Below are 23,538 nucleotides of genomic sequence, written 5' to 3'. Positions count from 1 at the left end.
AAGTATGTGGACCTCCTTCCTGGCCACAAGGACATCCGGGATGAGCTGGGGATCTGGACTGGTCGACGCCAGTTCCAGGCCCGCCTGCGCCCGGACGCTAATGGGGCGGGCGGTTTTAGCCATCCCCCAGCCTATTTTAATCTGCAGGGCAATAAGGCATACTTGTTTTACTCTGGACAGCCTCCCTTCTGCCGACAGTGCCACAGCTTTGGACACACTCTGGAGGGATGCGCCAACCTGCGCTGCCGTAACTGCCTGGAGTCGGGGCACATGGCCAGGGACTGCAAGGGCCCCCGTCGCTGCATCTATTGCAACGGCGAGGACCATCTGGCTCGTTCCTGCCCGAAGAAGAAAACGACGTATGCTGACGCTCTGTCAGGCAATGGAGCCGTCGGCAAGGAGAGTGGTGGGGGAGCGCAAGCCCCCACGTCAGGGCAGGAACAGCCGGCGACGGGGGCAGGAGGAGAAGCCCTGGCCGAGGTGGAGGAGGCCCCAGCGACAGCAATGCAGGAGGGGTCTCCAGTCCTGGCTCCAGGTGTCAGCAGCAGGAGGAGAAAGAGCGGCGCATCCCCCCGGAGGAGGAAGAAGAGCAGAAGGGAGGCACAACCCGACGCTTCCAGCCCTCCGGCTGCCACCTTGCCAGCAGTGGCGGCCGGGGACCAAGGCCGAGAGAGTCCCCCCTCCCCGACGTTGGGGGCCCCCCATCCGGTGTGGGACCTGGGACAGTCCCCTGCGCCCCCCCAGGAGTACAGTAGTGGGCAGGACAAAGCCAATGAACAGGAGTACCTGGGGGGGCTGGAACTGGGGGGCCTTTTGGGTTTGACTGAGGAGGGGGGGCAGTAATGCGGTATTGTTTTTAATGGCTGGCTTTTATTATTTTAGTGTGTTGTTTGTAATTGTATTTTACCTTTTTAACATTTCATGGCCAATTTTAATATTGTCACCTTGAATGTCAGGGGTTTGAGGAACGTTTTAAAGCGCACATCTGTTTTTAATCAGCTGGCATCTTCTCCCTTCAGCATTTGTTTTCTGCAGGAAGTCCACCTCCGGGACCAGCGGGACGAGGCTCTCTTTTCACGACAATGGAAGAGGGGTAGATCCTACTGGAGCGTAGGTGGTGTCCACTCCTCAGGCGTCGGGATCCTTTTTGGCGACCGCGCCTTTGAAGAAGTAAGATCGTTTACCGTTCTTCAAGGTAGGGTTTTGGGGGTGGACGCCACATGGAGGGGACAGCGCCTCCGGGCCATATGTGTCTACGCTCCAGTGGAGGCCTCGTCCCGTATAACTCTCTTTGAAGAGTTGTCCCCGTTCTGTGTCACAGATCGACACTTGATTTTAGGAGGGGACTTTAACATCTCGTTGGAGGGTAGACAGGATGTCAGCTCTGGGCACTTTCGCCATTTTATTCGTTCCTTTAAACTTGTTGATGGTTTTAAGATATGCAACCCCAGCATGCCGGGCTTCACCTGGCACAATAGTCGCGGAGCCAGCAGTCGCATCGACTATATTTTAGCCTCACCCCCCGTTGTTTTTAAAAAGGTGTCCCTCTCCCCACAGTGGCCCACTGACCACTTGGCAGTGGAGGCCACTGTTTCCATAGACGCCCCTGAATATGGGGGCGGCTATTGGAAAATGAACCTGCAGATCCTGGAGGAGAGCGATTTTAGACACCTTTTTTTAGATCACTTCTCCGAGTGGCAGAAGGACAAGCCTACCTTCCCCTCCGTGGCTGAATGGTGGGAGAGTGTGAAGGATAGGATCCGAACCTTCTCCATGCAGTACAGCAAGCAGCGCAGGATGGAGAAGAAATTCTCCATTCTGCAGCTGGAGAGAAGGTTGCGGGATGAATACGCCGCTCACAACAACGGGGGCGCCATCGATCACGAGCGACTGCTTGGCATAAAGGGTGAGCTGAGGCGCCTGCATGAACAGGCTGCCTCGGCCCTAATGCTCCGCGACAAAATGTGCCTGTTGGAAAACAATGAAAAGTGCAACGCCTTTTTTTTCCAGAGAGCCAGGGAAGCCCGGGAGGAGAAGAGCTTTGTCTCTCTCCGTGCCTCAAATAGCAACAAGGTAACTACAACATCAGACATGCTGGAGGTTGCCAAATTGTTTTATTGTGATCTTTTTAAGGTTAGGGATACGGACCCGGTTGTAGGGGAGCGGTTCCTAGACAACATTTTACCTTGCCTTCCCAGTGACATTCGTGACGGCTTAGAAGCCCCCATCACCTTGGCCGAGCTGACCGCAGTGCTTGGCAAGATGAACCGCCGCAAGGTACCGGGCCTTGATGGGCTCCCGGTGGAATTTTATTCCACCTTTTGGGATGTCCTCGGGCCGGAATTACTGCAGGTTGTAGAGGACGTTCAGCGCCGGGGTTTGCTCACTAGGAGCATGAGGTCAGGGGTTCTTTCTTTGTTGCACAAGAAGGGCGATCGTGCCGACCTTGGCAACTGGAGGCCCCTGACCATGCTTTGTGTAGACACAAAGCTCATTGCAAAGACCCTTACAGAACGCCTGAAGAAGGCCATGGCTCATCTGGTTCACAGCGATCAGACGTGTGGAGTACCGGGTCGATCGGCGACGTGGAATCTCCATCTCATCCGCGACGCCATCGCCTGGGTGGAGGACAGGAACCTCCCTCTCCTGCTGGTCAGCTTGGACCAGGAGAAAGCCTTCGACCGGGTAGATCACCGCTTCCTGTTTCAAGTATTGGGTAAGTTTGGCTTTGGACCCAATTATCTGGGGTGGTTACACACTTTGTATAACGAAGTTGGAAGCCATGTTGTTATCAATGGCTTCCTGAGTGACTTGGTGCCCCAGCTGAGTGGAGTGAGGCAGGGATGTCCCCTCTCCCCCCTCCTCTACGCGCTCTATATAGAGCCACTGGCGTGCGCCATTCGCGCCCACCCCGGGGTCGATGGCCTTCTTATCCCAGGAAGCCGGGGGAAATCTGTTAGGCTGACCCAGTACGCGGACGACACCACCCTTTTCGTCTGCTCTGATCAGTCTCTCGGTCATGCCATGAGCCTTGTTCATGCGTTCGGTAGGGCCTCCGGCGCGACGCTCAACCTCAGTAAGTCGGTGGCCAAGTATTTCGGCAGCTGGAAGGCGAGGGAGGACGTCGCAGGGGGTCTCACCCTCTGTGACGGACCTCTCAAAGTGTTGGGGGTCAACTTCCTTTCGGATGGTGCCGCCCGTTTGAACTGGGAGGAGCGGTTGGCGATCGCCAGGCGGAAGATCGGACTGTGGAAGTCCAGGTCCCTGTCCTTCCAAGGTAAGGTCTTAGCCTTAAAAGTGGATATTCTTCCCACCCTGCTCTACCTTGCACATGTGTACCCTTTGCCCCGCTTCATGCGCAGAGGCCTGACGAAGGACGTTTTCAACCTCGTCTGGGGGGGCAGGTACGAGTACGTGCGTAGGGAAGTGATGTATCTCGGAAAGGACAGTGGGGGGAGGGATGTTATTGACTTTCCTCTCAAGCTTGACTGCCTGTTCTTCTCGCAGCTCTGCGCGCGCCTGGCAGCTCCCCTCGAGCACCCCCATCAGCACTTAGTGCGTCTGTGGCTGGCTCTCCCCATGAGACGTCTGGTGGCGTCGTGGACCAACCTCGGCCCCAAGGCTGAGACCCTGCCGGCCCACTACAGCCACGCTGTCAAGTGGAGTAAGTCTTTTCCGGCAGGTGTCAAGACAGAGGCCTTGACCAAGCATAGAGCGCTTTACAGTGCTTTGCTTGGTCATAGGGAGACTCGGGCCATGCTGGGCCTGGAGGAAGGCACATGGGCGAGAATCCAGCCTAAGGGTTTGGATCACAGGCTGCAGGACCTGAACTGGCAGTGCCTTCATGGTAAGCTGCCAGTCAGGGACGTCTTACATAGGCATAAGCTGACCAGACACCCCCGCTGCCCCAGGCCCGAGTGCAGCGAGGATGAGACCATCAGGCACGTGTTTTGGGACTGTGGGCATGCACAGAGAGTTTGGGGGTTGGTAGCGGGCCTGTGTGGACGTGTGGACCCGCAGCCCGGTCTGACCTACGACAAGGTGTTGAAGGGGTGGGACCCCAAGCTCCATAACCCCTTCGGCCCCTGGATGTGGCTGCTGGTCAGCATTACCAAGCGAGAGCTGTGGAATGCCAGGACCGCGCTCATCCGCAGAGGGGTTCATCTGGAGGCACAAGGGGTGTTCCGTAAAATCCGGGCCGACTTGGGTTTCAGGATGGAGACTGACGTCATCCAGCGGGGCTACCACGAGGCCAAGGAGAGGTGGAAGGGCCTCTTTTGGCTTTAGCCCCGTTTCGTTTAGGTGGTGACGCTCCATTCTACAGGGTGGACATGACGCACCTTTCTGGAGCACACAGAAGGTACTTTGGGTTTTAGGTGAGTGTGCTTTGTTTTTTTTGTGCGTGTGTTGTATTTTAAATACTTTTTTAATAATTGCATGTACAGAATTTATTGTGCACTACTGGTTGATCACTTTTAGCACGTATTTATTAATATTAACATTATCTATTAACATTTTAATCTATTTGGTGTGCTTTGTTTCTGTGATTAACCGTATTTTATGCCCGAAGTCTCAGATTTTATGTGTGTGGATGGTGTATAACCCTGTTTTAACCCGACCCTTGTGTTTGAAATTTGTGGTCTGTGGGTCTGTTCCTCTTTTAAGGTTTTAACCTTTTAATGGCTTGCATTTGAGGTGACATTTTATTTGTAGAAATGGCCAGATGAATGTAATTAAAGGGTAAATGTGTGTAATTTTAATTGTTGATTTTATTACTGTTTTGATTATTTTATGGTATATAGTTCTGCATAATTTGTTTGTTTAATACTGTTTTAATATGTCTTATTATTATGATTCTATTGAATTGCCATTGATGTGTATTATGTTAAAAATTTCAACCTTTTACATTGTTGTAATATTTGTTTATGATGTATGCTGGAAAGGTTGTTTTAATATGCATGGATGACGATGCCAATTTTAAAAGTGTAGGTTTGATGTTTATATGTTTTGATCAGGTTGTGTTGATTTAAATGATGTGCAGAACTGTTTAATAAAGTATGGAAAAAAAAAAAATCTGTTCTTATCAGTTTAATATCTGATACGTCCCCCATGGAGGGGACCACATATTAAACGGATTTTTGGAACAGGGAGCCGGAAGTGGGGCTTGCCCCGTCCGCTCCACGCATCGACCCGGTATTGCAGTGCTTCCGGGAATGGTGCACCTCTACTGCCCCCTGTTGTCGAAAGGCAGAACTGACTGACTGACTGACTGACTGACTGACTGACTGACTGACTGACTGACTGACTGAGTGAGTGAGTGACTAATAGACTGAGTGCTGTGAGGGGGGGGGCCCTGTCTGTGCGTGGCCCCCGTTTCCCGCCGTTTTTCTTTTTTTTTTTTTTTTTTAAAGGAAGGTGACACACTGTTTGTGCGGTGGACAGCTGCGCTGAGGTAAGGCATGATGTCATCTTTGCCTTTTGAATTTCCCCTCATGTTTGTTAAAATGATTGCTGTCTTTTGAGAGGACAGGAGGACAGGGAGGAGTCGGGGCCCCGAGGACGGCGGCTGCGACGCCCCTGGGCATTCTACTCCGAGCGGGGGCGTCACGCAGGCCCGGCTAACGGCGACGGGCTTGGCGGCGGCCCCATATCGACTCGGGTCTCTCTTCATCCCGTATAAATCTTTCGCCTTTTACTAAAGATTTCCGTGGAGAGGGATAGCGATGAGTTCATGGTATTTTTGGAGGCTCTGCCCAAGCAGAGCTGCACTGCTGCTGTCAAAGGAAGACTGGGCCCGGCTTAGCGGCTGGCGTTAGGTGCCCGGTGGCGCGGCTGTGGTCTCCCTGGATCACGCGTGGACTCGCCGGGCGACACCTGCCAGAGGGGCTGGTGAGGGCTGAGCCGCGCCAGCTCCGTCGGCATCCCGCATGCCGGCGCCCGGCGGGGCGCAATTTGTGGGTATCGCTTCTCGGCCTTTTGGCTAAGATCAAGTGTAGTATCTGTTCTTATCAGTTTAATATCTGATACGTCCCCCATGGAGGGGACCACATATTAAACGGATTTTTGGAACAGGGAGCCGGAAGTGGGGCTTGCCCCGTCCGCTCCACGCATCGACCCGGTATTGCAGTGCTTCCGGGAATGGTGCACCTCTACTGCCCCCTGTTGTCGAAAGGCAGAACTGACTGACTGACTGACTGACTGAGTGAGTGAGTGAGTGACTAATAGACTGAGTGCTGTGAGGGGGGGGGCCCTGTCTGTGCGTGGCCCCCGTTTCCCGCCGTTTTTCTTTTTTTTTTTTTTTTTTTTTTAAAGGAAGGTGACACACTGTTTGTGCGGTGGACAGCTGCGCTGAGGTAAGGCATGATGTCATCTTTGCCTTTTGAATTTCCCCTCATGTTTGTTAAAATGATTGCTGTCTTTTGAGAGGACAGGAGGACAGGGAGGAGTCGGGGCCCCGAGGACGGCGGCTGCGACGCCCCTGGGCATTCTACTCCGAGCGGGGGCGTCACGCAGGCCCGGCTAACGGCGACGGGCTTGGCGGCGGCCCCATATCGACTCGGGTCTCTCTTCATCCCGTATAAATCTTTCGCCTTTTACTAAAGATTTCCGTGGAGAGGGATAGCGATGAGTTCATGGTATTTTTGGAGGCTCTGCCCAAGCAGAGCTGCACTGCTGCTGTCAAAGGAAGACTGGGCCCGGCTTAGCGGCTGGCGTTAGGTGCCCGGTGGCGCGGCTGTGGTCTCCCTGGATCACGCGTGGACTCGCCGGGCGACACCTGCCAGAGGGGCTGGTGAGGGCTGAGCCGCGCCAGCTCCGTCGGCATCCCGCATGCTGGCGCCCGGCGGGGCGCAATTTGTGGGTATCGCTTCTCGGCCTTTTGGCTAAGATCAAGTGTAGTATCTGTTCTTATCAGTTTAATATCTGATACGTCCCCCATGGAGGGGACCACATATTAAACGGATTTTTGGAACAGGGAGCCGGAAGTGGGGCTTGCCCCGTCCGCTCCACGCATCGACCCGGTATTGCAGTGCTTCCGGGAATGGTGCACCTCTACTGCCCCCTGTTGTCGAAAGGCAGAACTGACTGACTGACTGACTGACTGACTGACTGACTGAGTGAGTGAGTGAGTGAGTGACTAATAGACTGAGTGCTGTGAGGGGGGGGGCCCTGTCTGTGCGTGGCCCCCGTTTCCCGCCGTTTTTCTTTTTTTTTTTTTTTTTTAAAGGAAGGTGACACACTGTTTGTGCGGTGGACAGCTGCGCTGAGGTAAGGCATGATGTCATCTTTGCCTTTTGAATTTCCCCTCATGTTTGTTAAAATGATTGCTGTCTTTTGAGAGGACAGGAGGACAGGGAGGAGTCGGGGCCCCGAGGACGGCGGCTGCGACGCCCCTGGGCATTCTACTCCGAGCGGGGGCGTCACGCAGGCCCGGCTAACGGCGACGGGCTTGGCGGCGGCCCCATATCGACTCGGGTCTCTCTTCATCCCGTATAAATCTTTCGCCTTTTACTAAAGATTTCCGTGGAGAGGGATAGCGATGAGTTCATGGTATTTTTGGAGGCTCTGCCCAAGCAGAGCTGCACTGCTGCTGTCAAAGGAAGACTGGGCCCGGCTTAGCGGCTGGCGTTAGGTGCCCGGTGGCGCGGCTGTGGTCTCCCTGGATCACGCGTGGACTCGCCGGGCGACACCTGCCAGAGGGGCTGGTGAGGGCTGAGCCGCGCCAGCTCCGTCGGCATCCCGCATGCCGGCGCCCGGCGGGGCGCAATTTGTGGGTATCGCTTCTCGGCCTTTTGGCTAAGATCAAGTTTTTAAAAACTTTTGGCGTTTTTCTTAGCCGTTTTACCCGTCGTGTTTTTTAGTTTAGCGGATACCAAGGGGATCCTAATGCGTGCCCAGCAGGTGGCCTGACCGCCGCTGCCACGGGGTGAACCTTGGTATCCTGTTTTAGTGTTTTTCAGCCCTTGTTTGTTTTTATTCACTTTTATTATTTTATTTTTTAGTCTAGTTTTTAGCTCAGCCCGTCTTGGACTACGGCGGAAGGACCTCTGGAACACTGCGCCTTGCTCCACTCCGAGTGGGACGGCTGATGCCGGAGCACCCCAGCTGGAGGATGGCAGCTACGGCTCCCAGGACGGCAGTGACGGCCCCAGCGGCGGCTCCAGTGGCCGGGACGACCCCCTCCTCCGGACCGGGTCCGATGGTAGGTGGCGGTCTGCTTAACACGGCCCGGTTCCGTTGGAGGAACCTGGATGGAGAGGCCCAGTTTCACGACAGGGTCTTCTTCATCCGGGAGGTGGTGTTTGGTGTGCTGGGCTTTAAGCTGGAGGACCTGATCTGCGTCCAGAGGAACCATCCCCAGAGGTTTCTGGATGTTACCTTGGCCTCTGAGGAGGCATACCGGAGGGTGCTGGAGCAGAGCAAGTCCGACCACCCGCTCTTGAATATGTACTCGGTTGAGCCCTTGTGGTTTACGGACAAGCGGGTGGTAACGGTGCATGTGTTCAATCCTTACGTGTCGGCGGAGGCCGTCTGCCATTTCCTCACTAAACACGTTGAGGTTTTACCAGGACACAGAGACGTCCGGGACGAGCTGGGTGTGTGGAATGGGCGCCGCCAGTTTCAGGTGCGACTGCGGCCGGATGGAAAGGGGGGATATCTTCATCCCCCAGCCTACTTTTCCATCGGGCCCAACAGGGGGTACCTGTTCTACACTGGACAGCCTACCTTCTGCCGGTCGTGCCAGGGCCATGGACACAAGGCGGAGGACTGCCCGGACCTTAAGTGCCGTAACTGCCTTGAGCCCGGGCACATGGCTAAGGACTGTAAGGGCCCCCAACGTTGCCGCCACTGTAGCAGCGAGGAGCACCTGGCCCGTGTCTGCCCCCAGCGCTCCTATGCGGGCGTTCTGGCGGGTGGTGGGCAGGTGAGGCGGGTGCCGGACCGGGAGCTGCTCCCTGCCCCAAAGCCAGGGGGGCCTCAGGAGAGGTCAGTGGGGGCCCAGGAAGAAGTGGCCAGGTCCCCAGTGAAGACCCCGTTGGGGGCTGAGGGGCCCCGGGCTCAGGCTGGGCAGTCCCCGCAGGCCCGGGCCGGGGTCACCAAAAGGAAGAAGAAGGGTGACCCCAAGGACAAAACTAAGAAGACGAGGAAGGAAGCAGAGGAGGCAACAGGTACCCCCAAGGAGGCGGCGCCCCCAGCTGAGGCCCCTGTACAGGTCGTATCGCCCCCCGCCCCCAAAACAGAAGATATAAGTTGGAATTTGTCAATGTTGTCCCCAGCCCTTCCCCAGGAGGACATTACCTTTTCGGGCCTGGAGGTTTCACCAAACGACCAGGCCTACCTGGAGGACTCCATGCTGGGGAAAATTCTGGGCATGAGCGGGGAGGGGGAACAGGGGTCTTAATAGCTGGTTTTATTATAGTTTTTAAAATTTTTATGGTTTTAATTTCTTATTGTTTTATTCTTTTTTTAATCCCCCCATGGCTGATTTTAAAATTTTTACTGTTAACGTCAGAGGGTTGAGGAACCCAGTCAAAAGGGCCGCGGTCTTTGATGAACTGACATCCTCCCCTTTCAATCTCTGTTTCTTGCAGGAAGTCCACCTCAGGGACCAGCGGGACGTGGCTCTTTTCTCACAAGCGTGGAAGAGGGGTAAGTCCTGCTGGAGCGTTGGTGGTGTCCATTCTTCAGGCGTCGGCATCCTTTTTGGTGACCGGGCCTTTGAGAATGTGAGTACCTTCACTGTAGTGCAGGGAAGGGTTTTGGGAGTGGACGCCACCTGGAGAGGTCAGCACATCCGGGCGATGTGCGTTTACGCTCCAGTGGAGGCCTCGTCCCGCATTGCGCTTTTTGAGGAGCTGGCCCAGTTTTGTGTCACTAATAGACACATAATTTTAGGAGGGGACTTCAATACTTTTTTAGAAGGGAAAGGGGATGTCAGCACTAAACATTTTAGGAATTTGATCCGCAGCCTCAACCTCTCTGATGGTTTTAAAACGTGCAACCCCACAGATCCGGGCCATACCTGGCACAACAGTCGTGGGGCCAGCAGCCGTATTGATTATATTTTAGCTTCGCCCTCTGTTGTTTTTAGGAAGGTTTTGAGGTCTCCACGGTGGTACTCGGACCATACATCGGTCGAGGCCACAGTTTCCATTGACGCCCCTACCTTCGGGAGGGGCTATTGGAAGCTGAACGTGGAGATCTTAGAAGAGAGAGACTTTAGGTCTCTCTTCCTGGATCATTTTACTGCGTGGCGGGGCTGTAAGGCAGCCTACGTCTCCACGGCCGCATGGTGGGAGAGCGTAAAAGAGAGGGTTAGAGCTCTAGCTATCCACTATTGCGGCCAGCGTAAAGCTAAAAGGCTTTACGAAATCCAACGGCTAGAGACCAGGCTGCAGAGGGAGTATGCCCGCCACAACAACGGAGGGGCTTTTAACTTTGAGGAGGTGCAGGCAGCCAAAGCTAAGCTGAGGGGCCTGCACGAGCAATCGGCTGCGGCCTCCTTGTTTTGGGCCAGGGCTTTGGAAAGGGAGGAGAATGAGAAATGTACAGCCTTCTTCTTTAATAAGGTGAAACTGGCCCGTGAGGAAAAGTGTTTCACTGCCCTCCGGGACCAAGGAGGCAACCTGGTCTCCGATTCGGCCCGGATGCTGGAGGTTGCTAAATGTTTTTACGGTGACCTTTTTAAGAAAAGGGAGACCGAACCTGAGCTAGGGGAGCAGTTTTTATCTAAACTCAAACCTAGTCTTCCCAGTGAGGCAAGGGACAGCTTAGATGCCCCCTTCACTCTAGCCGAGCTGACTGAGGTGCTAGGCAAAATGAACCGGCGCAAAGTTCCTGGTCTCGATGGACTCCCCGTGGAATTCTATTCCACGTTTTGGGAAGTCCTCGGGCCGGAGCTGCTAGAAGGGGCTGAGGACGTGCAGCGTCAGGGCATGCTCACCAAGAGCATGCGGTCAGGGGTCTTGTCTTTGTTGTACAAGAAGGGCGATCGTGCCGAACTTGGCAACTGGAGACCCCTGACAATGCTTGGCGTAGATGCAAAGATCATAGCAAAGACCCTAACTGAGCGCCTAAAAAAGGCCATGACCCACCTGGTCCATAGTGACCAGACTTGCGGGGTCCCGGGTCGATCTGCGACTTGGAATTTACATTTAATTCGGGACGCGATCGCCTGGGCTGAGGACAGGAATGTCCCTCTGGCACTCGTTAGCTTGGACCAGGAGAAGGCGTTTGACCGAGTGGACCACTGCTTCCTGTTTGGGGTATTGAGCAGGCTAGGTTTTGGGCCTAAGTTCTTGGGATGGGTTCATGCGCTTTATACTGAGGTTGGTAGCCATGTGTCGATTAATGGTTCCCTCAGTGATTGGGTTCCCCAGTCAAGTGGAGTGAGGCAGGGTTGCCCTCTCTCCCCCCTCCTCTACGCTCTATATATAGAGCCGTTGGCGAGCGCCATCCGTGCCCATCCAGGTATCAACGGCCTGATCCTGCCAGGGAGTGGGGGCCTGACGGTAAAGCTGGCCCAGTACGCAGACGATACCACTCTGTTTGTGTGCTCGGACCATGCGCTCGGTCACGCCCTGGGCTTGGTGCAGGCGTTCGGGAAGGCCTCCGGGGCTGCACTTAACCTGAGCAAGTCGGTGGTCAAGTACTTTGGCAGCTGGAAGGCGAGAGAGGACGTCCCGGGGGGGCTCACTCTCTGCGGCGGCCCTCTCAAGGTGTTGGGGGTTAACTTTCTTTCGAAAGGTGCTGCCCGGGTAAACTGGGAAGAGCGTTTGACGATCGCCAGGCGGAAGATGGGGATGTGGAAGGCCAGGTCCCTGTCCTTCCTGGGTAAGGTTCTCGCCTTGAAGGTTGATATCCTTCCCACCCTCCTCTACCTCGCCCATGTGTTCCCCATGCCCCGCTTCATGCGGAGAGGCTTAACTAAGGATGTGTTTAACCTTGTTTGGGGCGGCAGGTATGAGTATGTGAGGAGGGAAGTGATGTACCTTGGAAAGGACAGTGGGGGGAGGGATGTTCCTGACTTCCCTCTCAAGCTTGACTGCCTGTTCTTCTCCCAGATCTGTGCACGTCTGGTGGCTCCCCTAGAACACCCCCACCAGTATTTTGTTCACTTGTGGCTGGCCCTGCCCATGAGACGTCTGTTGACGTCGTGGTCCAACGCCGGGCCCAAGGCGGAGACGCTGCCGACCCACTATCACCATGCTATTAAGTGGAGTAAGTCTCTTCCGGCAGGTCTCCCCCCAGGGACCCTCACCAGGCACCGAGCCCTGTATCGGGCTGTGCTGGTGAAGAGGGGAACCCGTGCTGTGCTGGGCCTGGAGAAGGACACCTGGACCAGGATCCAGCCCAAGGGGTTGGATAACCGGCTGCAGGACCTGAACTGGCAGTGTGTGCATGGTAAGCTGCCGGTCAGGGATGTACTGTACAGGCACAAGCTGACCAGACACTCAGGCTGCCCACGTCCCGAGTGCTCAGAGGAGGAGACCCTCAGGCACGCCTTTTGGGACTGTGGGTATGCCAGGGAGGTCTGGAGATCAGTGCAAGGCCTGTGCAGGAAACTAGACCCGCAGTTTGTGTTGTCCTACGATAAGGTGATGATGGGGTGGCCCCAAGGTCCTCAGACTCCCTTCCCGCCCCGGATGTGGCTGCTGATCAGCATGACCAAACGTGAACTTTGGAATGCAAGGTCGGCACTCATCCATAAAGGGGCAGATTTGAGGGCCTGGGGATTATATCGAAAGATTGTGGCGGACTTGGATTTCAGGATGGAGCGGGACATCATCCAGTGGGGCTATCACGAGGCCAAGGAAAGGTGGAAGGGCCTTCTGCGGCCATAGCCCCACTAACATCTTGGTGAGTACGAGCTCCATCCAGGAAGGTCGGTGTGGCACGTGAGTTGTGAACGCACGCACCTTATACTGTGCCTTTCTTGGTGGTGCGTTAATGTTTTTTTTTTCAGTGTCACACCATAAAGTTCACAAGGATCGGAAACCCTTTGCAATGGGATTTTAAGCCTGGGGGTGATTTTGAAAATAACCACTGACACTCAATGGTTTTTGATTAATATTTGCTTATTTATTGAATGTCTGGTGTGGTTTATGTATTTTATATTTAAATTTTAAACTCTGATATGGGCTGAATTTTAACGGTGTGTTAATGTCTTGTTTGAAATCCTTTTAAGGAGATTATAATTGTAATATTTTATTGATTGAAATAAAAATTGTAATTGAATTTGAAATAGCCGGAATGATGAGTGAAGGTTGGCCGAGTTGATGAAGCGACGGGTATCCAACTCTGACTGGTTTGAAAAAAAAAAAAAAAAAAAAAAAAAATCTGTTCTTATCAGGTATGAGTATGTGAGGAGGGAAGTGATGTACCTTGGAAAGGACAGTGGGGGGAGGGATGTTCCTGACTTCCCTCTCAAGCTTGACTGCCTGTTCTTCTCCCAGATCTGTGCACGTCTGGTGGCTCCCCTAGAACACCCCCACCAGTATTTTGTTCACTTGTGGCTGGCCCTGCCCATGAGACGTCTGTTGACGTCGTGGTCCAACGCCGGGCCCAAGGCGGAGACGCTGCCGACCCACTATCACCATGCTATTAAGTGGAGTAAGTCTCTTCCGGCAGGTCTCCCCCCAGGGACCCTCACCAGGCACCGAGCCCTGTATCGGGCTGTGCTGGTGAAGAGGGGAACCCGTGCTGTGCTGGGCCTGGAGAAGGACACCTGGACCAGGATCCAGCCCAAGGGGTTGGATAACCGGCTGCAGGACCTGAACTGGCAGTGTGTGCATGGTAAGCTGCCGGTCAGGGATGTACTGTACAGGCACAAGCTGACCAGACACTCAGGCTGCCCACGTCCCGAGTGCTCAGAGGAGGAGACCCTCAGGCACGCCTTTTGGGACTGTGGGTATGCCAGGGAGGTCTGGAGATCAGTGCAAGGCCTGTGCAGGAAACTAGACCCGCAGTTTGTGTTGTCCTACGATAAGGTGATGATGGGGTGGCCCCAAGGTCCTCAGACTCCCTTCCCGCCCCGGATGTGGCTGCTGATCAGCATGACCAAACGTGAACTTTGGAATGCAAGGTCGGCACTCATCCATAAAGGGGCAGATTTGAGGGCCTGGGGATTATATCGAAAGATTGTGGCGGACTTGGATTTCAGGATGGAGCGGGACATCATCCAGTGGGGCTATCACGAGGCCAAGGAAAGGTGGAAGGGCCTTCTGCGGCCATAGCCCCACTAACATCTTGGTGAGTACGAGCTCCATCCAGGAAGGTCGGTGTGGCACGTGAGTTGTGAACGCACGCACCTTATACTGTGCCTTTCTTGGTGGTGCGTTAATGTTTTTTTTTTCAGTGTCACACCATAAAGTTCACAAGGATCGGAAACCCTTTGCAATGGGATTTTAAGCCTGGGGGTGATTTTGAAAATAACCACTGACACTCAATGGTTTTTGATTAATATTTGCTTATTTATTGAATGTCTGGTGTGGTTTATGTATTTTATATTTAAATTTTAAACTCTGATATGGGCTGAATTTTAACGGTGTGTTAATGTCTTGTTTGAAATCCTTTTAAGGAGATTATAATTGTAATATTTTATTGATTGAAATAAAAATTGTAATTGAATTTGAAATAGCCGGAATGATGAGTGAAGGTTGGCCGAGTTGATGAAGCGACGGGTATCCAACTCTGACTGGTTTGATAAAAAAAAAAAAAAAAAAAAATCTGTTCTTATCAGTTTAATATCTGATACGTCCCCCATGGAGGGGACCACATATTAAACGGATTTTTGGAACAGGGAGCCGGAAGTGGGGCTTGCCCCGTCCGCTCCACGCATCGACCCGGTATTGCAGTGCTTCCGGGAATGGTGCACCTCTACTGCCCCCTGTTGTCGAAAGGCAGAACTGACTGACTGACTGACTGACTGACTGACTGACTGACTGACTGAGTGAGTGAGTGACTAATAGACTGAGTGCTGTGAGGGGGGGGGCCCTGTCTGTGCGTGGCCCCCGTTTCCCGCCGTTTTTCTTTTTTTTTTTTTTTTTTAAAGGAAGGTGACACACTGTTTGTGCGGTGGACAGCTGCGCTGAGGTAAGGCATGATGTCATCTTTGCCTTTTGAATTTCCCCTCATGTTTGTTAAAATGATTGCTGTCTTTTGAGAGGACAGGAGGACAGGGAGGAGTCGGGGCCCCGAGGACGGCGGCTGCGACGCCCCTGGGCATTCTACTCCGAGCGGGGGCGTCACGCAGGCCCGGCTAACGGCGACGGGCTTGGCGGCGGCCCCATATCGACTCGGGTCTCTCTTCATCCCGTATAAATCTTTCGCCTTTTACTAAAGATTTCCGTGGAGAGGGATAGCGATGAGTTCATGGTATTTTTGGAGGCTCTGCCCAAGCAGAGCTGCACTGCTGCTGTCAAAGGAAGACTGGGCCCGGCTTAGCGGCTGGCGTTAGGTGCCCGGTGGCGCGGCTGTGGTCTCCCTGGATCACGCGTGGACTCGCCGGGCGACACCTGCCAGAGGGGCTGGTGAGGGCTGAGCCGCGCCAGCTCCGTCGGCATCCCGCATGCCGGCGCCCGGCGGGGCGCAATTTGTGGGTATCGCTTCTCGGCCTTTTGGCTAAGATCAAGTGTAGTATCTGTTCTTATCAGTTTAATATCTGATACGTCCCCCATGGAGGGGACCACATATTAAACGGATTTTTGGAACAGGGAGCCGGAAGTGGGGCTTGCCCCGTCCGCTCCACGCATCGACCCGGTATTGCAGTGCTTCCGGGAATGGTGCACCTCTACTGCCCCCTGTTGTCGAAAGGCAGAACTGACTGACTGACTGACTGACTGACTGACTGACTGACTGACTGACTGACTGACTGACTGAGTGAGTGAGTGACTAATAGACTGAGTGCTGTGAGGGGGGGGGCCCTGTCTGTGCGTGGCCCCCGTTTCCCGCCGTTTTTCTTTTTTTTTTTTTTTTTTAAAGGAAGGTGACACACTGTTTGTGCGGTGGACAGCTGCGCTGAGGTAAGGCATGATGTCATCTTTGCCTTTTGAATTTCCCCTCATGTTTGTTAAAATGATTGCTGTCTTTTGAGAGGACAGGAGGACAGGGAGGAGTCGGGGCCCCGAGGACGGCGGCTGCGACGCCCCTGGGCATTCTACTCCGAGCGGGGGCGTCACGCAGGCCCGGCTAACGGCGACGGGCTTGGCGGCGGCCCCATATCGACTCGGGTCTCTCTTCATCCCGTATAAATCTTTCGCCTTTTACTAAAGATTTCCGTGGAGAGGGATAGCGATGAGTTCATGGTATTTTTGGAGGCTCTGCCCAAGCAGAGCTGCACTGCTGCTGTCAAAGGAAGACTGGGCCCGGCTTAGCGGCTGGCGTTAGGTGCCCGGTGGCGCGGCTGTGGTCTCCCTGGATCACGCGTGGACTCGCCGGGCGACACCTGCCAGAGGGGCTGGTGAGGGCTGAGCCGCGCCAGCTCCGTCGGCATCCCGCATGCCGGCGCCCGGCGGGGCGCAATTTGTGGGTATCGCTTCTCGGCCTTTTGGCTAAGATCAAGTGTAGTATCTGTTCTTATCAGTTTAATATCTGATACGTCCCCCATGGAGGGGACCACATATTAAACGGATTTTTGGAACAGGGAGCCGGAAGTGGGGCTTGCCCCGTCCGCTCCACGCATCGACCCGGTATTGCAGTGCTTCCGGGAATGGTGCACCTCTACTGCCCCCTGTTGTCGAAAGGCAGAACTGACTGACTGACTGACTGACTGACTGACTGACTGACTGACTGACTGACTGACTGAGTGAGTGAGTGAGTGAGTGACTAATAGACTGAGTGCTGTGAGGGGGGGGGCCCTGTCTGTGCGTGGCCCCCGTTTCCCGCCGTTTTTCTTTTTTTTTTTTTTTTTTTTTTTTTTTTTAAAGGAAGGTGACACACTGTTTGTGCGGTGGACAGCTGCGCTGAGGTAAGGCATGATGTCATCTTTGCCTTTTGAATTTCCCCTCATGTTTGTTAAAATGATTGCTGTCTTTTGAGAGGACAGGAGGACAGGGAGGAGTCGGGGCCCCGAGGACGGCGGCTGCGACGCCCCTGGGCATTCTACTCCGAGCGGGGGCGTCACGCAGGCCCGGCTAACGGCGACGGGCTTGGCGGCGGCCCCATATCGACTCGGGTCTCTCTTCATCCCGTATAAATCTTTCGCCTTTTACTAAAGATTTCCGTGGAGAGGGATAGCGATGAGTTCATGGTATTTTTGGAGGCTCTGCCCAAGCAGAGCTGCACTGCTGCTGTCAAAGGAAGACTGGGCCCGGCTTAGCGGCTGGCGTTAGGTGCCCGGTGGCGCGGCTGTGGTCTCCCTGGATCACGCGTGGACTCGCCGGGCGACACCTGCCAGAGGGGCTGGTGAGGGCTGAGCCGCGCCAGCTCCGTCGGCATCCCGCATGCTGGCGCCCGGCGGGGCGCAATTTGTGGGTATCGCTTCTCGGCCTTTTGGCTAAGATCAAGTGTAGTATCTGTTCTTATCAGTTTAATATCTGATACGTCCCCCATGGAGGGGACCACATATTAAACGGATTTTTGGAACAGGGAGCCGGAAGTGGGGCTTGCCCCGTCCGCTCCACGCATCGACCCGGTATTGCAGTGCTTCCGGGAATGGTGCACCTCTACTGCCCCCTGTTGTCGAAAGGCAGAACTGACTGACTGACTGACTGACTGACTGACTGACTGACTGAGTGAGTGAGTGACTAATAGACTGAGTGCTGTGAGGGGGGGGGCCCTGTCTGTGCGTGGCCCCCGTTTCCCGCCGTTTTTCTTTTTTTTTTTTTTTTTTAAAGGAAGGTGACACACTGTTTGTGCGGTGGACAGCTGCGCTGAGGTAAGGCATGATGTCATCTTTGCCTTTTGAATTTCCCCTCATGTTTGTTAAAATGATTGCTGTCTTTTGAGAGGACAGGAGGACAGGGAGGAGTCGGGGCCCCGAGGACGGCGGCTGCGACGCCCCTGGGCATTCTACTCCGAGCGGGGGCGTCACGCAGGCCCGGCTAACGGCGACGGGCTTGGCGGCGGCCCCATATCGACTCGGGTCTCTCTTCATCCCGTATAAATCTTTCGCCTTTTACTAAAGATTTCCGTGGAGAGGGATAGCGATGAGTTCATGGTATTTTTGGAGGCTCTGCCCAAGCAGAGCTGCACTGCTGCTGTCAAAGGAAGACTGGGCCCGGCTTAGCGGCTGGCGTTAGGTGCCCGGTGGCGCGGCTGTGGTCTCCCTGGATCACGCGTGGACTCGCCGGGCGACACCTGCCAGAGGGGCTGGTGAGGGCTGAGCCGCGCCAGCTCCGTCGGCATCCCGCATGCCGGCGCCCGGCGGGGCGCAATTTGTGGGTATCGCTTCTCGGCCTTTTGGCTAAGATCAAGTGTAGTATCTGTTCTTATCAGTTTAATATCTGATACGTCCCCCATGGAGGGGACCACATATTAAACGGATTTTTGGAACAGGGAGCCGGAAGTGGGGCTTGCCCCGTCCGCTCCACGCATCGACCCGGTATTGCAGTGCTTCCGGGAATGGTGCACCTCTACTGCCCCCTGTTGTCGAAAGGCAGAACTGACTGACTGACTGACTGACTGACTGACTGACTGACTGACTGACTGACTGACTGACTGACTGACTGAGTGAGTGAGTGAGTGACTAATAGACTGAGTGCTGTGAGGGGGGGGGCCCTGTCTGTGCGTGGCCCCCGTTTCCCGCCGTTTTTCTTTTTTTTTTTTTTTTTTTTTTAAAGGAAGGTGACACACTGTTTGTGCGGTGGACAGCTGCGCTGAGGTAAGGCATGATGTCATCTTTGCCTTTTGAATTTCCCCTCATGTTTGTTAAAATGATTGCTGTCTTTTGAGAGGACAGGAGGACAGGGAGGAGTCGGGGCCCCGAGGACGGCGGCTGCGACGCCCCTGGGCATTCTACTCCGAGCGGGGGCGTCACGCAGGCCCGGCTAACGGCGACGGGCTTGGCGGCGGCCCCATATCGACTCGGGTCTCTCTTCATCCCGTATAAATCTTTCGCCTTTTACTAAAGATTTCCGTGGAGAGGGATAGCGATGAGTTCATGGTATTTTTGGAGGCTCTGCCCAAGCAGAGCTGCACTGCTGCTGTCAAAGGAAGACTGGGCCCGGCTTAGCGGCTGGCGTTAGGTGCCCGGTGGCGCGGCTGTGGTCTCCCTGGATCACGCGTGGACTCGCCGGGCGACACCTGCCAGAGGGGCTGGTGAGGGCTGAGCCGCGCCAGCTCCGTCGGCATCCCGCATGCTGGCGCCCGGCGGGGCGCAATTTGTGGGTATCGCTTCTCGGCCTTTTGGCTAAGATCAAGTGTAGTATCTGTTCTTATCAGTTTAATATCTGATACGTCCCCCATGGAGGGGACCACATATTAAACGGATTTTTGGAACAGGGAGCCGGAAGTGGGGCTTGCCCCGTCCGCTCCACGCATCGACCCGGTATTGCAGTGCTTCCGGGAATGGTGCACCTCTACTGCCCCCTGTTGTCGAAAGGCAGAACTGACTGACTGACTGACTGACTGACTGAGTGAGTGAGTGAGTGAGTGACTAATAGACTGAGTGCTGTGAGGGGGGGGGCCCTGTCTGTGCGTGGCCCCCGTTTCCCGCCGTTTTTCTTTTTTTTTTTTTTTAAAGGAAGGTGACACACTGTTTGTGCGGTGGACAGCTGCGCTGAGGTAAGGCATGATGTCATCTTTGCCTTTTGAATTTCCCCTCATGTTTGTTAAAATGATTGCTGTCTTTTGAGAGGACAGGAGGACAGGGAGGAGTCGGGGCCCCGAGGACGGCGGCTGCGACGCCCCTGGGCATTCTACTCCGAGCGGGGGCGTCACGCAGGCCCGGCTAACGGCGACGGGCTTGGCGGCGGCCCCATATCGACTCGGGTCTCTCTTCATCCCGTATAAATCTTTCGCCTTTTACTAAAGATTTCCGTGGAGAGGGATAGCGATGAGTTCATGGTATTTTTGGAGGCTCTGCCCAAGCAGAGCTGCACTGCTGCTGTCAAAGGAAGACTGGGCCCGGCTTAGCGGCTGGCGTTAGGTGCCCGGTGGCGCGGCTGTGGTCTCCCTGGATCACGCGTGGACTCGCCGGGCGACACCTGCCAGAGGGGCTGGTGAGGGCTGAGCCGCGCCAGCTCCGTCGGCATCCCGCATGCCGGCGCCCGGCGGGGCGCAATTTGTGGGTATCGCTTCTCGGCCTTTTGGCTAAGATCAAGTGGATTTTACGCTCTTTTTATCGCTTTTAACGGACTGCGTCGGGTTTTTTAGAGGAAGGCACGGCAAACCTAATGCGTGACCAGTAGGTGGCTTGACCGCCGCTGCCACGGGGCGACCCGTGCCTTCCTTTTAGCCTTTTATCCCTGCTTTTATTTTCGTTTTTATTAGGCTGGGGATCCCGCAGTGGCTGGTGGCCTGTCCGCCGCCCTGCCGGGTGAACTGGTGTTTTTATTTTTTAGTTGCTTTTATAGTTTAGCATTCCTCGGCTCATCCCGGATTGGCGGACGGCGGCCGGACCACGGCGGACGTCGGGACCACGGCGGCAGGAGGACTCTGCTCCAGGAACGACGTCGGTGGACCATCCCGGATGTCGACGGCCGGCGGAGCTGCGAGGAAGCCCTTCAGCGGGCCGTGGCTGGTAGCAGGCGGTGGCCTGCGTAATACCGCCCGGTTCTGCTGGAGGGCCGAAGGGGAGGTAGGCACCTTCCCCGACCGCCTGGCCTTCATCCGGGAGGTGGCCTTCGGGGAGCTGGGCCTGCGCATGGAGGACATCCTGTGTGTGCAGCGGAATGGACCTTTCCAGTTCTTCGAGGTCACCCTGTCCACCGACGAGAGCTACACCAAGGTCCTGGAGCGGAGCAAGGAGAGGGCCCAGCACCCTCTCCTGGGACGATACACCGTTGAGCCGCTGTGGTGGCCCGACAAGCGGGTAATTACGGTACATTGTTTTAACCCGCATGTGTCCGGCGAAGCCGTCCGCCAGTTCTTGAACAAGTATGTGGACCTCCTGCCTGGCCACAAGGACATCCGGGATGAGCTGGGGATCTGGACTGGTCGACGCCAGTTCCAGGCCCGCCTGCGCCCGGACGCTAATGGGGCGGGCGGTTTTAGTCATCCCCCAGCCTATTTTAATCTACAGGGCAATAAGGCTTACTTGTTTTATTCCGGACAGCCTCCCTTCTGCCGACAGTGTCACACCTTTGGACATACTCTGGAGGGATGCGCCAACCTGCGCTGCCGCAACTGCCTGGAGCCGGGGCACATGGCCAGGGACTGCAAGGGCCCCCGTCGCTGCATCCACTGCAACGGTGAGGACCATCTGGCTCGTTCCTGCCCCCAACGGAAAACGTCATACGCCGACGCTCTGTTAGGCAGCAGAGCTGTCGGCAAGGAGAGTGGTGGGGGAGCGCAAGCCCCCACGTCCGGGCAGGAACAGTCGGCGGCGGGGGCAGGAGGAGATGCCCTGGCCGAGGTGGAGGAGGCCCCAGCGACAGCGACTGCAATGCAGGAGGGGTCTCCAGTCCTGGCTCCAGGTGTCAGCAGCAGGAGGAGAAAGAGCGGCGCATCCCCCCGGAGGAGGAAGAAGAGCAGAAGGGAGGCACAACCCGACGCATCCAGCCCTCCGGCTGCCACCTTGCCAGCAGTGGCGGCCGGGGACCAAGGCCGAGAGAGTCCCCCCTCCCCGACATTGGGGGCCCCCCATCTGGTGTGGGACTTGGGACAGTCCCCTGCGCCCCCCCAGGAGTACAGCAGTGTGCAGGACAAAGCAAATGAACAGGAGTACCTGGGGGGGCTGGAACTGGGGGGCCTTTTGGGTTTGACTGAGGAGGGGGGGCAGTAATGCGGTATTGTTTTTAATGGCTGGCTTTTATTATTTTAGTGTGTTGTTTGTAATTGTATTTTACCTTTTTAACATTTCATGGCCAATTTTAATATTGTCACCTTGAATGTCAGGGGTTTGAGGAACGTTTTAAAGCGCACATCTGTTTTTAATCAGCTGGCATCTTCTCCCTTCAGCATTTGTTTTCTGCAGGAAGTCCACCTCCGGGACCAGCGGGACGAGGCTCTCTTTTCACGACAATGGAAGAGGGGTAGATCCTACTGGAGCGTAGGTGGTGTCCACTCCTCAGGCGTCGGGATCCTTTTTGGCGACCGCGCCTTTGAAGAAGTAAGATCGTTTACCGTTCTTCAAGGTAGGGTTTTGGGGGTGGACGCCACATGGAGGGGACAGCGCCTCCGGGCCATATGTGTCTACGCTCCAGTGGAGGCCTCGTCCCGTATAACTCTCTTTGAAGAGTTGTCCCCGTTCTGTGTCACAGATCGACACTTGATTTTAGGAGGGGACTTTAACATCTCGTTGGAGGGTAGACAGGATGTCAGCTCTGGGCACTTTCGCCATTTTATTCGTTCCTTTAAACTTGTTGATGGTTTTAAGATATGCAACCCCAGCATGCCGGGCTTCACCTGGCACAATAGTCGCGGAGCCAGCAGTCGCATCGACTATATTTTAGCCTCACCCCCCGTTGTTTTTAAAAAGGTGTCCCTCTCCCCACAGTGGCCCACTGACCACTTGGCAGTGGAGGCCACTGTTTCCATAGACGCCCCTGAATATGGGGGTGGCTATTGGAAAATGAACCTGCAGATCCTGGAGGAGAGCGATTTTAGACACCTTTTTTTAGATCACTTCTCCGAGTGGCAGAAGGACAAGCCTACCTTCCCCTCCGTGGCTGAATGGTGGGAGAGTGTGAAGGATAGGATCCGAACCTTCTCCATGCAGTACAGCAAGCAGCGCAGGATGGAGAAGAAATTCTCCATTCTGCAGCTGGAGAGAAGGTTGCGGGATGAATACGCCGCTCACAACAACGGGGGCGCCATCGATCACGAGCGACTGCTTGGCATAAAGGGTGAGCTGAGGCGCCTGCATGAACAGGCTGCCTCGGCCCTAATGCTCCGCGACAAAATGTGCCTGTTGGAAAACAATGAAAAGTGCAACGCCTTTTTTTTCCAGAGAGCCAGGGAAGCCCGGGAGGAGAAGAGCTTTGTCTCTCTCCGTGCCTCAAATAGCAACAAGGTAACTACAACATCAGACATGCTGGAGGTTGCCAAATGGTTTTATTGTGATCTTTTTAAGGTTAGGGATACGGACCCGGTTGTAGGGGAGCGGTTCCTAGACAACATTTTACCTTGCCTTCCCAGTGACATTCGTGACGGCTTAGAAGCCCCCATCACCTTGGCCGAGCTGACCGCAGTGCTTGGCAAGATGAACCGCCGCAAGGTACCGGGCCTTGATGGGCTCCCGGTGGAATTTTATTCCACCTTTTGGGATGTCCTCGGGCCGGAATTACTGCAGGTTGTAGAGGACGTTCAGCGCCGGGGTTTGCTCACTAGGAGCATGAGGTCAGGGGTTCTTTCTTTGTTGCACAAGAAGGGCGATCGTGCCGACCTTGGCAACTGGAGGCCCCTGACCATGCTTTGTGTAGACACAAAGCTCATTGC

General features: G+C 55.1%; 18 non-coding genes across 18 annotated transcripts; all 18 read left to right on the top strand.

Moving 5' to 3' along the window:
* Positions 1-5,039: 5,039 nt before the first annotated feature.
* On the top strand, positions 5,040-5,227 carry LOC140586005 (U2 spliceosomal RNA). The gene has a single exon (XR_011987940.1). It is a non-coding gene; the product is annotated as a U2 spliceosomal RNA (small nuclear RNA).
* A 424-nt stretch (positions 5,228-5,651) lies between these two features.
* LOC140585656 (U5 spliceosomal RNA) lies at positions 5,652-5,765 on the top strand. Its single transcript, XR_011987594.1, has one exon. It is a non-coding gene; the product is annotated as a U5 spliceosomal RNA (small nuclear RNA).
* A 195-nt stretch (positions 5,766-5,960) lies between these two features.
* Positions 5,961-6,152, top strand: LOC140585913 (U2 spliceosomal RNA). Its single transcript, XR_011987850.1, has one exon. It is a non-coding gene; the product is annotated as a U2 spliceosomal RNA (small nuclear RNA).
* A 400-nt stretch (positions 6,153-6,552) lies between these two features.
* On the top strand, positions 6,553-6,666 carry LOC140585655 (U5 spliceosomal RNA). Its single transcript, XR_011987593.1, has one exon. It is a non-coding gene; the product is annotated as a U5 spliceosomal RNA (small nuclear RNA).
* Positions 6,667-6,861: 195 nt separating this feature from the next.
* Positions 6,862-7,053, top strand: LOC140585912 (U2 spliceosomal RNA). Its single transcript, XR_011987849.1, has one exon. It is a non-coding gene; the product is annotated as a U2 spliceosomal RNA (small nuclear RNA).
* Positions 7,054-7,465: 412 nt separating this feature from the next.
* On the top strand, positions 7,466-7,579 carry LOC140585654 (U5 spliceosomal RNA). Its single transcript, XR_011987592.1, has one exon. It is a non-coding gene; the product is annotated as a U5 spliceosomal RNA (small nuclear RNA).
* Positions 7,580-14,694: 7,115 nt separating this feature from the next.
* On the top strand, positions 14,695-14,880 carry LOC140586063 (U2 spliceosomal RNA). Its single transcript, XR_011987957.1, has one exon. It is a non-coding gene; the product is annotated as a U2 spliceosomal RNA (small nuclear RNA).
* A 412-nt stretch (positions 14,881-15,292) lies between these two features.
* Positions 15,293-15,406, top strand: LOC140585653 (U5 spliceosomal RNA). The gene has a single exon (XR_011987591.1). It is a non-coding gene; the product is annotated as a U5 spliceosomal RNA (small nuclear RNA).
* Positions 15,407-15,601: 195 nt separating this feature from the next.
* Positions 15,602-15,793, top strand: LOC140585911 (U2 spliceosomal RNA). The gene has a single exon (XR_011987847.1). It is a non-coding gene; the product is annotated as a U2 spliceosomal RNA (small nuclear RNA).
* A 428-nt stretch (positions 15,794-16,221) lies between these two features.
* On the top strand, positions 16,222-16,335 carry LOC140585652 (U5 spliceosomal RNA). The gene has a single exon (XR_011987590.1). It is a non-coding gene; the product is annotated as a U5 spliceosomal RNA (small nuclear RNA).
* A 195-nt stretch (positions 16,336-16,530) lies between these two features.
* LOC140585910 (U2 spliceosomal RNA) lies at positions 16,531-16,722 on the top strand. The gene has a single exon (XR_011987846.1). It is a non-coding gene; the product is annotated as a U2 spliceosomal RNA (small nuclear RNA).
* A 443-nt stretch (positions 16,723-17,165) lies between these two features.
* Positions 17,166-17,279, top strand: LOC140585651 (U5 spliceosomal RNA). Its single transcript, XR_011987589.1, has one exon. It is a non-coding gene; the product is annotated as a U5 spliceosomal RNA (small nuclear RNA).
* A 195-nt stretch (positions 17,280-17,474) lies between these two features.
* Positions 17,475-17,666, top strand: LOC140585909 (U2 spliceosomal RNA). Its single transcript, XR_011987845.1, has one exon. It is a non-coding gene; the product is annotated as a U2 spliceosomal RNA (small nuclear RNA).
* Positions 17,667-18,074: 408 nt separating this feature from the next.
* LOC140585650 (U5 spliceosomal RNA) lies at positions 18,075-18,188 on the top strand. The gene has a single exon (XR_011987588.1). It is a non-coding gene; the product is annotated as a U5 spliceosomal RNA (small nuclear RNA).
* A 195-nt stretch (positions 18,189-18,383) lies between these two features.
* LOC140585908 (U2 spliceosomal RNA) lies at positions 18,384-18,575 on the top strand. The gene has a single exon (XR_011987844.1). It is a non-coding gene; the product is annotated as a U2 spliceosomal RNA (small nuclear RNA).
* Positions 18,576-19,019: 444 nt separating this feature from the next.
* On the top strand, positions 19,020-19,133 carry LOC140585648 (U5 spliceosomal RNA). Its single transcript, XR_011987586.1, has one exon. It is a non-coding gene; the product is annotated as a U5 spliceosomal RNA (small nuclear RNA).
* Positions 19,134-19,328: 195 nt separating this feature from the next.
* LOC140585905 (U2 spliceosomal RNA) lies at positions 19,329-19,520 on the top strand. Its single transcript, XR_011987842.1, has one exon. It is a non-coding gene; the product is annotated as a U2 spliceosomal RNA (small nuclear RNA).
* A 401-nt stretch (positions 19,521-19,921) lies between these two features.
* On the top strand, positions 19,922-20,035 carry LOC140585647 (U5 spliceosomal RNA). The gene has a single exon (XR_011987585.1). It is a non-coding gene; the product is annotated as a U5 spliceosomal RNA (small nuclear RNA).
* Positions 20,036-23,538: the final 3,503 nt, after the last annotated feature.

The sequence above is a fragment of the Paramormyrops kingsleyae genome, unplaced genomic scaffold (genome assembly GCF_048594095.1).
Source record: "Paramormyrops kingsleyae isolate MSU_618 unplaced genomic scaffold, PKINGS_0.4 ups35, whole genome shotgun sequence".
In the NCBI taxonomy this organism is placed as follows: Eukaryota; Metazoa; Chordata; class Actinopteri; order Osteoglossiformes; family Mormyridae; genus Paramormyrops; species Paramormyrops kingsleyae.
The sequence above is the reverse complement of the archived record's forward strand: the minus strand, read 5'-3'. Positions and strand labels throughout refer to the sequence as shown.